The sequence below is a fragment of the Dasypus novemcinctus genome, chromosome 7, assembly GCF_030445035.2.
Source record: "Dasypus novemcinctus isolate mDasNov1 chromosome 7, mDasNov1.1.hap2, whole genome shotgun sequence".
NCBI lineage: Eukaryota > Metazoa > Chordata > Mammalia > Cingulata > Dasypodidae > Dasypus > Dasypus novemcinctus.
The window spans coordinates 13,306,934-13,319,946 of record NC_080679.1 but is presented as its reverse complement, the minus strand read 5'-3'; the positions used below and the strand labels follow the sequence as shown (position 1 = coordinate 13,319,946).

Here is a 13,013-nt window from a genome sequence, read left to right as displayed (position 1 = left end):
GGGGTTAAATTTAGGACAATTAAATACACAACAGCATTCAGAACAGGGCTTTGACCAGCTTCTCCTTTCTTCATCTGTACAACCTCCAGGACTAGGAGGCAGTAGCTTTTGCCCCAGGATAAAGCCTGAGAATTGCCCCTAAAGGAAGGCTTCCCCCTCTCTGGATGAGCTCTCCAGGGGGAAGTAGGGATCTAAAATGTAAAAAAGTGTTGCAGAACTTGAGGAGACAGGAGACTCCAAAACAGATACACGAGGGAGGACAAAGGCCAGAGGAAATACTCTATGGTGCCCTTGAGCCCTGGAGTAGAGCCCTCTTCATTGTGGTGGTTGGAGAGGGGTCCCCAGCCTGCCGGACTTCTCCAAGCCCCCATGCCCTGAGGCAGAGGTCCTGAGAACTCAAGGCCTCCAGGAACTGGGATATTAGATCTTTCTTTTCACTAGCCTCGATCTAAAGTATAGTAATGTTTCAATAATGAATGTAGGCAAAAAAACCCAGAAATATTGGGATCTGTGATTTCAGGTCAATAGCAGATAAAATCACAGGATTTTCATACCTCATTACGGATGCTGTAGCTATCTTGAAATTTCTTTTATGTTCATTAGCACTCTGAAATTATGGCAGTTATTAGACCCACTGCTAGATCTTGTTACTTAATGCGTTCATCAAGAAGTACATTTTAGGGAAGCAGGCTTGGCCCAATGGATGGGGCGTCTGCCTAAAACATGGGGAGTTCGCGGTTTAAAACCCGGGCCTCCTGACCCGTGTGGAGCTGGCCCATGCGCCGTGCTGACGCGCACAAGGAGTGCCCTGCCACGCAGGGGTGTCCCCGTGTAGGGGAGCTCCATGCGCAAGGAGTGCGCCCCGTAAGGAGAGCCGCCCAGCATGAAAGAAAGTGCAGCCTGCCCAGGAATGGCGCCGCACACATGGAGAGCTGACACAGCAAGATGACGCAACAGAGGAAGATGCAGATTCCCAGTGCCGCTGATGGGGATGGAAGCCATCACAGGGGAACGTGCAGCGGGTGGACGCAGAAAGCAGACAACTTGGGGCGGGGGAAGGGGAGAGGAGTAAATAAATAAATAAAATAAAATAAATCTTTAAAAAAAAAAAGGAGTACATTTTAATATTTTAATAACCGCATTTCTATAAAATGATTTTCCTTTGTAGCCCTATTATTTTATTTTATGCATTTAAAAGCATTTTTCTGAGAAGGGATCCACAGCCTTCATCAGACTGTCAGAAAGATCCATGGCCCCAAAAAGGTTAAGAACCCTCATCCTGAAGGTGAAGCCTGGGAGTAGGTGGCCCCTCGTTGTCCCAGACCCCACAGCCAGCCCTGGCCTTCCGGAGAGAAGCTTTCTGGGGATGTGCACCTGTGCCTCTCTTGGGAACCTATGCCAGCTGTGTGCACTGAGCAGCCCAAAGGTCATTGTAGCCATGAATCGGCAGACCTGGCTGGAGGATCTGCAGACCCGGCTGGAGATCTGCAGACCCAGCTAGAGGATCTGCAGACCCTGCTGGAGGATCTGCAGACCTGGCTGGAGGATTTGCAGACCTGGCTGGAGGATTTGCTGACCCTGCTGGAGGATCTGCAGACCTGGCTGGAGCATCAAAAGCAGGCAGAAAAGGCCAGGAGAGTCAACTGTCCAGCTGGCAGTGAGAACTCCTCCGGTGGGCCTCTCCAGGGATATACAGGATATACTCCAAAGGAAAGTTGGTGCAAAGAGCATCTGGAAGGGAATCCATATGAGAGGAGCAGGGCCCATTCTAAAGAGAGCAATGAGAATTTGTGGATGACTTGAGCATCTGTGAGGGGTCTTGAAGCCCCTGTTGGAAAGCTTATGTTGAGAACAGATTCTTGACTTGTTAAATTGGTTTAAACTTTAGCCACAGTCTGGTGAAGCCTGGCAATGCTTTGCCTGCAGATCTTAAAGTTCCTCTGGAAGAATGCATTTTCTATTTAAGAAATGAAAGATTTGAGAAAGAAGAGAAAAAAACAAGGGTAATTGTTAGACATGGCTCTAACACACTCTAAAAGGTATTCTAAAGCTATTCTAAAGTTCCCTGTAATTGACAGGGAAACTTCCTCCCCATCAGAGGTCTCCAGGATTAAATCCTGGTGAATCCTAGAGGAGAGAAAATGAGAAGACAACACAGACAGCGAAAACAGCAGGGTGGGAGAAGGGAAGGGGGGGGATAAAAGATGACATTGCCGATCAGAAAAGAAAGAATGGCTTATTCAAGAAACGGCGCTGAGATTTCTGGCTATCGAGTGGAGGGGACAAAGGCATGGGAGATCCTTACCTCATTCCATAAACAACAATAAATTCCAGCTAGATTCAAGTTCCATATGTAGCAACACTAAAAGAATATTTATTTCATCCCTGGGACTTTCTACACACGTGTTACATAAAGAAGCTCAAGCTAGCCTGTGTGCAGAGGTCCTGTGCGTGGTTTTACTTCCTTATGGCAGCCTGGGGCCATGAGAAAAACCCATTAGTGCCAAGCCCAAATTTTTACACATCCGATTGTTTTTAAAGTAGCAATACCGAACCAAGGAAGAATTAATCCATTTTGCCCAGCTTGGCCCAGCAGCTGCCCTCAGTTGTTCTCAGCTGATCAGCGAGGACCCTGCATGTATAAGGAGCCAGCACTTTCAAGGCCCCACCCTGCTCCCACCCCTACAACCCTCTCTGGCCAAGAGGCTCTTTACCTGCTGACCCTGAGTCAGCCAGACACCTGGATGCTTAAGCCCCGCCCTCCCTTCCTTTCTCCCTGTAGCAGTTTGACATAGTTATGAATTCCAAAAGTAGATATGGGATTATGTTTGTAAACTGGTCTATACCTGGGCATGAGTAAGTTATGATTGGGCCTTTGATTGGGCCACGTCATTAAGGCGTTGAGTCCCCACCCCTTGGTGGGTGGGGCCTCACAGATAAAAGACATGGCAAAGGACAGAGTTGAGGGTTTTGAGGTTGGAGTTTTGATGTTGGGGTTTGACGCTGAAGCCTTCAGATGGAGCCCTGGGAAGTCAGCTCACAGAGGAAAGAGAAGCCAGCCCCAGGAAGAGAGGAGTCCTGAGCCCAGGAAGAAGCAAGCCCTGGGATGAACCCAGAGAGAAAGAAGACCCTGGAAGGGTGGAACCCAGGAAGCCTGAACTCTCGCAGTCCGCGGAAGCCATCTTGCTCCAACACGTGAAAATAGACTTTGGTGAGAGACGTAACTTGTGCTTTATGGTCTGCAATCTGTAAGCTCCTACCCCAAATAAATACCCCTTATAAAAACAACCAATTTCTGGTATTTTGCATCAGCACCCCTTTGGCTGACTACTACATCCCCCTCTCCCAGGAGTTCGCGGCGTTTCCCTGGTCCCGCCGCCCCTCTGGGGGCTCCCTGGAGCCTCTGGCTTCTGGAAGGTACCTGCTGTGAGGGTCTGCCCCTCCCACTGCAAACCTGCCACAGCGGCAGCCCCAATAAATAGCTTGCGTGGTACTGCCCTCTAGTGGTCAGATCTTTTTCTTGGACAACTTGGAAATCTGCTTTTTCGACCTCACTACAACAAATCTTAAGCAGAAATGATTAGATTGATTTATTTTACTTCATTTCATTACATGAACATTTATGACTATAGAAAAAAAGGTCAAAAAACAAACCAAACAAGAAACACCTATCGCAGCATTCACAAGAAGACTGATGACAACAATGGCGCTCACTCATTGGGTGCCAGCCCTGCCTGGCCCGAAATGGGCAAGTTGCCCCAGGCTTGCAGTGGCAAGGCAGCGCCCCGCCTGCCTCACCAGTGTGCCATGCGTCTCCTGTACGGCAGTGCTCAAATTTTTATTATGTAATGGCAACTTTCAAATGAATAAGAAAAAAGATCGATAGAAAAAAAGACAAAAGATATAAAGAGTTCAGAAAAGAAGTCGGTGCGCCATAAATATATGACAAATAAGTAACTCACTAGTGGTCAAAAAAGTGAAAATAAAGACAATCTGATGATGTATTTCGTCTACTGAATTGACCAGAAGAGAAAATAATAATTATCTTCCCAGGCCCAGCTAGTGGAAATGTCAACAGGTTCAAACGTGTAGAAGGTAATTTAGAAGTCACTGTCAAATGCCCTAAAATATGTATTCCCTGGAATCCCAAATTCCATTCCTGGGCATTTATGTGAAGGAAGTAATCATGAATACATTTAAAGAAAATACGTAAAAGTTCACGACACCCTAGAGAAGCCGAATGCACTCTTGTCTTCTCCTACTCCTCTAGCCGTGTCGCGGGCAGCGCGCACATCACAGGGCAGGCCAGAGCGCAAATCGACGCTCCTTCCACAACCCCAGGCTAGAACTCACGGCGGAAAGCGTGCGTGTCTGCTTCCCCCTGCCTCTCTCTCCCTTTTTAAGAGTCCCCTCCTAAGTCCCCTACCTCCTCTCCACCTCTTTGGAAACACCGTTTTACAGAGTGAGAGCCCAGCGTTCAGAGTTGGCTTCCGCCCTGCAGCTGCCTGCAAGAAATTACCTCGGAAAGTACCCAACGCCAAACTCAAGGACGAAGCCGCAGAGCCGAAAACCCACCTGGCTGCCGCCCCCGCCGCTCCAGGCTCGGCGAGGCCCGGGATCACTGCGGGCCCGTGGGGACAGGCGCGGGGAGACGCCCGCGGGCGACGCAGGCAGCCCGGGCTGGGACGCGCGCAGCGAGGGGCAGGCTGGGCGGGAAAGGAAAGTGAAAGCAGCCGGCGCGGCGCGGAGCCGAGAGGCCGGCCCCCGCACCTGCAGCCGCCTCCCCCACCGCCCGGGGCCTCGCGGGCAGCTGGGGCTCCAGGGTGCGGGACGCGGGTCGGGACGCGCCCGGGGAGGGGGCGCGAGGGGAGGAGGCGCAGACATCCAGCCTCTCCCTCCCGAACCTCCTGTGCTTCTGTCCTCCCGGCCCCGCGTCGCATCCCCTGGGAGTCAGAGCTCACCAAGGCACGGGCCCTCCGTGGGCCTGAGGGAGGGTGGGCGAAGTTCCCTTCCTTCCCACAGCGATCCCCTCAGCAAGGGGAGGGGTACACGTCCCTAGGAGAAACCGTGCCACCTAGACACCGCTTGATCCTCGGCTGTGGCTCTGATGAAGTGTGTCATTGGCAGGTGGGGTGAGGGGCAGGGAGGACGAGGGCGTCTGTGCAGCCATGTCATACCATTTACACAGTTTCACTTCTCTTTTCCTTCGGTGGGATTTATTTTGGGGGGTGGGTCTTAAAATTTGGTTAGATTGTGGCTGTGCACAGAGGCGTTGGTTGACCTTACTTGGCGTGGCACTTGGCCAAGTTCTACGGCAGGCAGGAGCCAGGAGCTGGAAGATGGCAGGTGGGGACTGCTAACTAGACAGCACAGGTGAGTCCTGTCTCGACTGGTGTCTTGTCCTCTGACTTTTACAGCGATTTATTTCTACCCAGCCTCATTCCATAGCTATACCAGAGGTGGTGGGTTGAAGCTGTCTGTACCCCAGAAAAGCACATTCTGAACTGTGATCCATTCCTGTGGGTGAAACCCATTGTATGTAGGACCTCTTGATGCGGTGACTTCAGTTTAGGTGTGACCCATCTCATTCAGAATGGGTCTTAATTCTTTTAATGGAGTCCTTTTTAAGACAATGAAATTCATACAGAGAGAAGACCATGGAAGCAGGAAGCTGCAATCAAAACCTGAAAGAGAAGGGAGGGACCAGGAAACACCACCATGTGCCTTGCCATGTGGCAGAGGAGCCAAAGATGGCCAGCAGCCAGTAGAGAAGAAAGCATCGCCTTGATGAGACATCGATTTGGGCATTTTCCCCGGGGTTAAAACTGTAAGCTAATAAATTTCCATCTACTTCATGGTGTTTGCTTTAAGCAGCCTGGGAAACCAAAACACCATATAATGATGTACAAAACAGCATTGTGGCTATCTGGATTTAAAAATGGAAAAAATTAAAGTCGTCTGGACTCAACTCATATCTTATTTCCTTGTAACTGCCGCACAGCTGGGTGGCTACTGCTTGACCTCTTGGTCCCTTCTGAGGCCAGCAAAGACTCCAAATCCAATGTAATGGATCCAGCATAATGGATCACATCCAGCGTAATGGATCAGTGTGGCATTTCCATTTCTTTATCTTGCACTTTTTCTTTTTGGAGAAATTGTAGGTTTACAGAAAAGTCATGCATGAAATTTGGAATTCCCATATACCACCTTTATTAGTCAGCCAAAGGGGTGCTGATGCAAAATACCAGAAAATGGTTGGTTTTTATAAAGGGTATTTATTTGGGGTAGGAGCTTACAGATAACAGGCCATAAGGCAAAAGTTACTTCCCTTAGAGCTTTCAGATAGCAGGCCATAAAGCATAAGTAACTTCCCTCACCAAAGTCTATTTTCACATGTTGGAGCAAGATGGCTGCTGACGACTGCGAGGATTCAGGCTTCCTGGGTTCCTACCTTTCAGGGTCTTCCTTCTCTCTGAGTTCAAGGTTCCTTCCTTCCCAAGGCTTGCTTATTCCTGGGCTCAGGGTTCCTCTCTTCCTGGGACTGGCTTCTCTTTCCTCTGTGAGCTGATTTCCTGGGGCTCCAGCTGAAGGCTTCAGCATCAAACTCCAGCATCAAAACCCCTCACATCAAAAGTTCCAACTCTGCCCTTTGCCATGCCTTTTATCTGTGAGTCCCCACCCACCAAAGAGTGGGGACTCAACACCCTAATGACGTGGCCCGATCAAAACCCTAATCATAACTCAATCATGCCCAGTAATAGACCAGATTACAAACATAATCCAATATCTATTTTTGGAATTCATAACTTTATCAAACTGCTACACCGCCCCATTGTTAACACCATGCATTTGTGTGGCACATTTGTTACAACTCATGAATGGACATTTTTGTAATTGTACTATTAACTATAGTCCACGTATTTAGGTATTTAGGGTTCTCTGTTCATGTTGTACAGTCCTGTGTTTTCGTCGTTGTTTAGATTTGCATTCTAGTATCATATAAGCAACCTAAAATTTCCCCTTTAACCACATCCTAAGATATAATTCAGTGCTCTTAATTACATTCACAATGTTGAGCTACCATCACCACTATCTATTACCAAAACTTTTCCATCACCCTGAACAGAAACTCAGTACTATTTAAGATTAATTCCTCATTCCTTACCCTGACCCCAAACCCTGCTAACCTATATTCTAGTTTCTTGCACTTTTTGTTGTGGTTATTTTGTTTTAACATTTTATTGTGAAGTAATTTCAAACTTACAGTACAGTTGCAAAAATAATACAAACCCTATATGGAAAACTCCTACATACACCCTCAACCAGATACCCACCAACTTTTAATGTTTAGCCACATTTGCTATGTCATTCTATTTATCTATCAGATTATCTGTCTTTCTATTTTCTAAACATTTGAGAGTAGATTGTATAAATCATGCTCCTGAATATTTAATGCTTCCATGTACATTTCCTGAGAACAAGAATATTCATTTGCGTATTAACCTTAAGTGCAGTTATCAAGTTCAAGAAATTTAACGCTGAATTACAATATAAATTCCAATGCTTTCATTTATCCCAATAATAGACTTTTGGGCATTTCTTTTTCCCTCCATGAATATATCCAGTCCAGGATCATGGATTGCCTTGAGTTACTTGTTAAATATGACATAATATATTATGTAAAATCTTTCAGAAATAGCTTTATTAATTGCTTTCTCATGCCATTAGATATATTTCTTGTGATTTTTTTCTATTGCATTGAAATGAACTACTGGCCCATTAATTTATCCTTGTTTCTTATTTAATTGCAAAGCATTTAAAACCAAGTTTTCCTGAGTTTCAATTTGACCACATCCATAATTTCATCATGCAGATTGTCATCTAAATTTGTTCCTTTATCTAGTCAAAAATGATAAAAGTAGTTGATGTTCTTTAAAATAAACAAAATAATCCAAACATGTAAAACATCAGGAAATCAGGGTATAAATATTATCCCTCCCCCCATTGCCAACGTAGACTTTTATTTGTGAGCTTGGCTTTTAGAAAAATGGAATAATGCAACAGCATTCTGTCCCTTATTTTAAAAATGATACCCCAGGGACTTCCCTCCAAGTTCGGCTTATTCATTTAAATTACTAATTAATAATCCATATTGTTAATTTGCCATAATTTAGTCAGTCATTCATTGAGCTGAACATTCAGGTTATTTCCAGGATTTTTCCATGACTAAACACAGTGCTGCAGTGAGCATCTTCGTACTTTGTTCATTTATTCCTTCACTCAATTAAGAAATATTTATCTAGAGTCTTTAATGTGCATGACACCGTTCTGGGTACTTGAAATGCACCAATGAACAAAAGAGGCAAACATTCCTGCCCAGTGAAGTTTATGTTCTAGTTGGAGGAGGCAGACGGTAAACAAAGTGAATAAGAGACTTATAGTCTATTAGAAAGTGGTAAATGCTGTGGAAAGAGGATTAAAGTGAGATAAAAAGGAAGCGCCAAGGGTCATTTCATGGTTAGAATTTTAAATAAGGCGCTCAAATTCAGCTCTATGGAGAAGACGACATTTGAGCAGTCTTAAAGCTGGCGGGGGAGTTAGTCACATGGATATATAAGGAAAAACATTCTTGGTAGAGGGAGCAGCCAGTATGAATGCCCTGGGGCAGGAATCACCCTTGCACATTCGAGGGACAGCAGAGGCCAGTGTGGCTGGAACAAAGTGAATGAGATGGAGCATAGGAAGAGATGAGATCAGCAAAGGCCCAGGCTTCTGGCTGGCTAGTTCTTTGGAAGCAGGCGGGGGGAAATGGGGAGCCACTGGAGGGTTTGGGGGCGCTTAATTCCACAGAATAAGTATTGGTGTTTTTATTTTAAGTAGGATAGGATCCCATAGTGGGACCAGTCATCAATCTATATGAGTGTTTAAAATGTTAATTCGTAGTGCCATGTTCTTTTAGGAAAAGTATGTAACCATGCGTATTTCCACCAGGAATGTATAAAAGCACCTGCTTTCTTGAATCTTGCCAAGCATAGAATGGGCTCAATAAAAAATTGTTTACTTTTCTAATCTGATGGATAAAAATGTTATCTCATTGATGTTTTAATCTGTCTTTGGTTAAAAGTTTGGTGGACATATTGATTTCTACTTCTGTGAACTGCCTGCTCATGTCCCTTTTATGGCAGTTGTCACTCTCATAGATTTCCGGGAGCTCTTTGTATTAGGTTGGTGCAAAAAGAATTGTGGTTTCAGACCACAAATTTTAAGTCATTATAACTAAGCTCAAACACATCTTTATTAATCAAAATAGAAACCTGTATTAGTCAGCCAAAGGGGTGCTGATGCAAAATACCAGAATTTGGTTGGTTTTTATAAAGGGTATTTATTTGGGGTAGGAGCTTACAGATACCAGGCAATAAAGCATAAGTTAATTCCCTCACCAAAGTCTATTTGGAGCAAGATGGCTGCTGACATCTGTGAGGGTTCAGGCTTCCTGGATTCCTACGTTCCTGGGTCTTGCTTTTCTCTGGGTTCAAGATTCCTTCCTTCCTGGGCTGGCTTCTCTTTCTTCTGCGTGCTGACTTCCCAGGGCTCCAGTTTACATCTGCAGCATCAAACTCCAACATCAAAGCTTCAACATCAGAAAACTCTCAACTATGTCCTTTGCCATGCCTTTTATCTGTGAGTCCCCACCCACCAAGGGGTAGGTTGTCAATGCCCTACTGACACAATTATTTAAGCAAGTAAACCTCTGAATCCAGTATAATCTCATATGCCCAGAGAAAAAGATCAGTTTACAAACATAATCCAATATTTCTTTTTGGAATTCATCAATAATATGAAACTGCTACAGAACCATTACAATCAACACATTTTTGCCAGTGAGAAGTAAGTTTGTGTGTTCCTGTAGCAAAAAAATCTGGGATTCGATGAACTCTTGGAAAGCATTTTCTGTATCCTGCTGGTTGTGGAAGTGTTTTCCCTGCAAAAAGTTGTCGAGATACTTGAAGAAGTGGTAGTCATTTGGTGAGAGGTCAGGTGAATATGGTGGATGAGGCAAAACTTTGTAATGCAATTCGTTCAACTTTCGAAGCATTGGTTGTGCAATGTGCGGTTGGACATTGTCATGGAGAATTGGGCCCTTTCTGCTGACAAATGCCAGCTGCAGGTGTTGTAGTTTTTGATGCATCTCATCAATTTGGTGAGCATACTTCTCAGATGTAAGGGTTTTCCCAGGATTCAGAAAGCTGTAGTAGATGGGATGGTCAGAAGACCATCAGACAGTGACCATGACCTTTTTTTTGGTGCAAGTTTGGCTTTGGGAAGTGCTTTGGAGCTTCTTCTCAGTCCAACCACTGAGCTGGTCTTTGCCAGCTGTCGTATAAAATCCACTTCTCATTGTGCATCACAATCCGATAGAGAAATGGTTCGTTGTTGTTGTGTAGAATAAGAGAAGACGACACTTCAAAATGATAATTAAAAAAAAATTTTCGATCAGACACCCACTTATGGAGTTTTTTCACCTTTCCAATTTGCTTCAAATGCCAAACGACATTCAAATGTAGAATGGTCAACATTGGGTTCTTCTGTAACTTCTCGTGTAGTTTAAGAAGATCAGCTTCGATAATTGCTCTCAATTGATCCTTGTCAACTTCCGATGGCCGGCCACTATGCTTCTCATCTTCAAGGCTCTTGTCTCCTTTGCAAAACATCTTGAAGCACCACTACACTATATGTTCGTTAGCAGTTCCTGGCCAAATGCGTTGTTGATGTTGTGAGTTGTCTTTGCTGCTTTACAACCCATTTTGAACTCAAATAAGAAAATCGCTCGAATTTGCTTTTTGTCTAACATCTTTTCCATAGTGTAAAATAAATATAAAATAAACAGCAAGTAATAAGTTATTAGCAAAAAAATAAAGCGAGAAATGCACATTAAAACAATGTATAATATAACCAGGGAAATGGACTTGGCCCAGTGGTTAGGGCGTCCGTCTACCACATGGGAGGTCCGTCGCTCAAACCCCGGGCCTCCTTGACCCGTGTGGAGCTGGCCCATGTGCAGTGCTGATGCACGTAAGGAGTGCTGTGCCACGCAGGGGTGTCTCCTGCATAGGGGAGCCCCACGCGCAAGGAGTGCGCCCTGTAAGGAGAGCCGCCCAGCGCGAAAGAAAGTGCAGCCTGCCCAGGAATGGTGCCGCACACACGGAGAGCTGACACAACAAAAAGAAACAGATTCCCATGCTGCTGACAACAACAGAAGCGGACAAAGAAGAAGACTCAGTAAATAGACACAGAAAACAGACAACCGGGACGGGGGGGTGGGTGGGTGGGAAAGGGAGAGAAATAAATAAATAAATCTTTAAAAAAAAATATATATATATATATATAACCAAATTTATTTAAGGATGTATGCCAATATACTTTTGCACCAACTTAATACAATATTCTTTTACATATGAGTAAAAAATATTTTTCTAAATGTTTTCCCATATTTTTATTAATGCATTTAGATCTTTAATCCAGTTAGAAATTGTTTTATAGGTGGTAAGAGGTAGAGATTTATTTTGTAATCTTCCACAAGGATATTTATAATGCTTAAATAAACCTTTTCCCTAATGAATTAAAATGGCACCTTTGTTATTATCATGTTGATATCTTTGTTTATTCTTGAGCCATTATTATAATTTTTTAAAAATTGCAGCAGCTTAACAAGTTTTCATATCCATTAAGATAAGGCATCTCCTTTTTTTCAGAGTTGTCTTGGCTAGTCTCAGACATTTGTTATTTCATATAAAATTTAAAATTATTTTATCTAGTTCCAATGAAGTTTCTGATTGGAATTTCGGTTAATTCATCAAGTAATTTGGAGAGAATACTTTTAAGATATCTTCTTTTTCCAATCAGTAATATATTTTATGTCTTTATTTATGTAGATTGCATTTCATATCTTTCAGTAAGGTTTGATAGTTTTTCAAATATAGTTCCTATAGCATATTTTAGCATTCAATACCTTTTTTGTTTCCTAATTAATATATTTCAAATTTCATCTTTTTAAAATCCCTCTTTTGTACTGTTACCATAAGTTTTGTTTTTTTTTTTTTTGGTGTTTTCCCTTATGTTGTAGAAATGAATGATTAGTTTGTTGATTTCTTCTTCTTTTTAATTTAATTACAAAGCATTTAGAATGCCTTTTTTCCCCTGAATTCTATTTGGTTTCAACCGATAATTTAATATGCAGATTCACATTTAAAATCTTTATCATCAAACTATTCATAAATATGTTTTATTGTTTTTGTGACTAATTCTTTTTCCATTTCCATTTCTAACAGCATTCCAGCATTTAAATTAAAAACTTATTCTTTTAATATATTAATATTTTGTTCAGCCTACTTGGAAATGTATTATATTTTCCAAGAGCTACTCCTTTTTCTGTATTTAACTAAAAATTCTAAAATAATTCTGAATAATAATATGATATTGAACATTCATTCGTGTCTTGCTTTTGTTTTATGAATTGATCTTCATCACTTTACTGTTTAGACTTGGGCTTGCCATTTGTTTTTGGAGGTTTTTTTTTTTGCATGCTTGTTGTTTTCTTCTATTCCTATTTTAGTTAGAATTTTAATAAACTGATGAATTTATAAATTTCTATTTTGAAGGATTTATTGACATTTTTATTTGGCTTTTCTCATTTAAGTTTTTTGATACAAGGAAATGTACAAATAGATTTTCCAAAGCTGAACCCCATGTACCTACTGACACTGTCATTACTTTCTATTTTTAAAATTGTCTCTAATTGAATATTTGATTTAGTTTCTTTTAGAGAAAAATTTTAATAGACTTTATTTTTTAGAATGGCTTTAGATTTACAGAAAAATCGAGATGCTAGTACAGAAAGTTCCCATATAGCCAGCACCCCCTCTCCCTGCTTATACACATTTTACATATTTGTCACAATTAATGAACCAGTGTTGACCCATTATTAACTGATGTCCATCATTTGTTCAGATTTC

General features: G+C 42.8%; 1 protein-coding gene and 1 long non-coding RNA gene across 9 annotated transcripts in view; one reads left to right on the top strand and one right to left on the bottom strand.

The window, feature by feature from the left end:
* Positions 1-5,065, bottom strand: part of SP110 (SP110 nuclear body protein) — a 61,028-nt gene extending 55,963 nt beyond the window's left edge. For 6 of the 8 annotated variants that reach the window (XR_011649187.1, XM_012524074.4, XM_012524072.3 and 3 more), the window contains exon 1: positions 4,576-4,702. The gene's annotated coding sequence lies outside the window, so the exon portion shown is untranslated. Of the gene's footprint in view, positions 1-4,519; positions 4,541-4,575; positions 4,703-4,961 lie in introns of those variants that run through there. The other 2 variants (XM_012524073.4, XM_023587928.2) reach the window with 2 other exon arrangements.
* A 94-nt stretch (positions 5,066-5,159) lies between these two features.
* On the top strand, positions 5,160-5,968 carry LOC131279114 (uncharacterized). The gene is made up of 2 exons (XR_009186451.1): positions 5,160-5,373; positions 5,648-5,968. It is a non-coding gene; the product is annotated as an uncharacterized lncRNA (long non-coding RNA).
* The last annotated feature ends 7,045 nt before the right edge of the window (positions 5,969-13,013 follow it).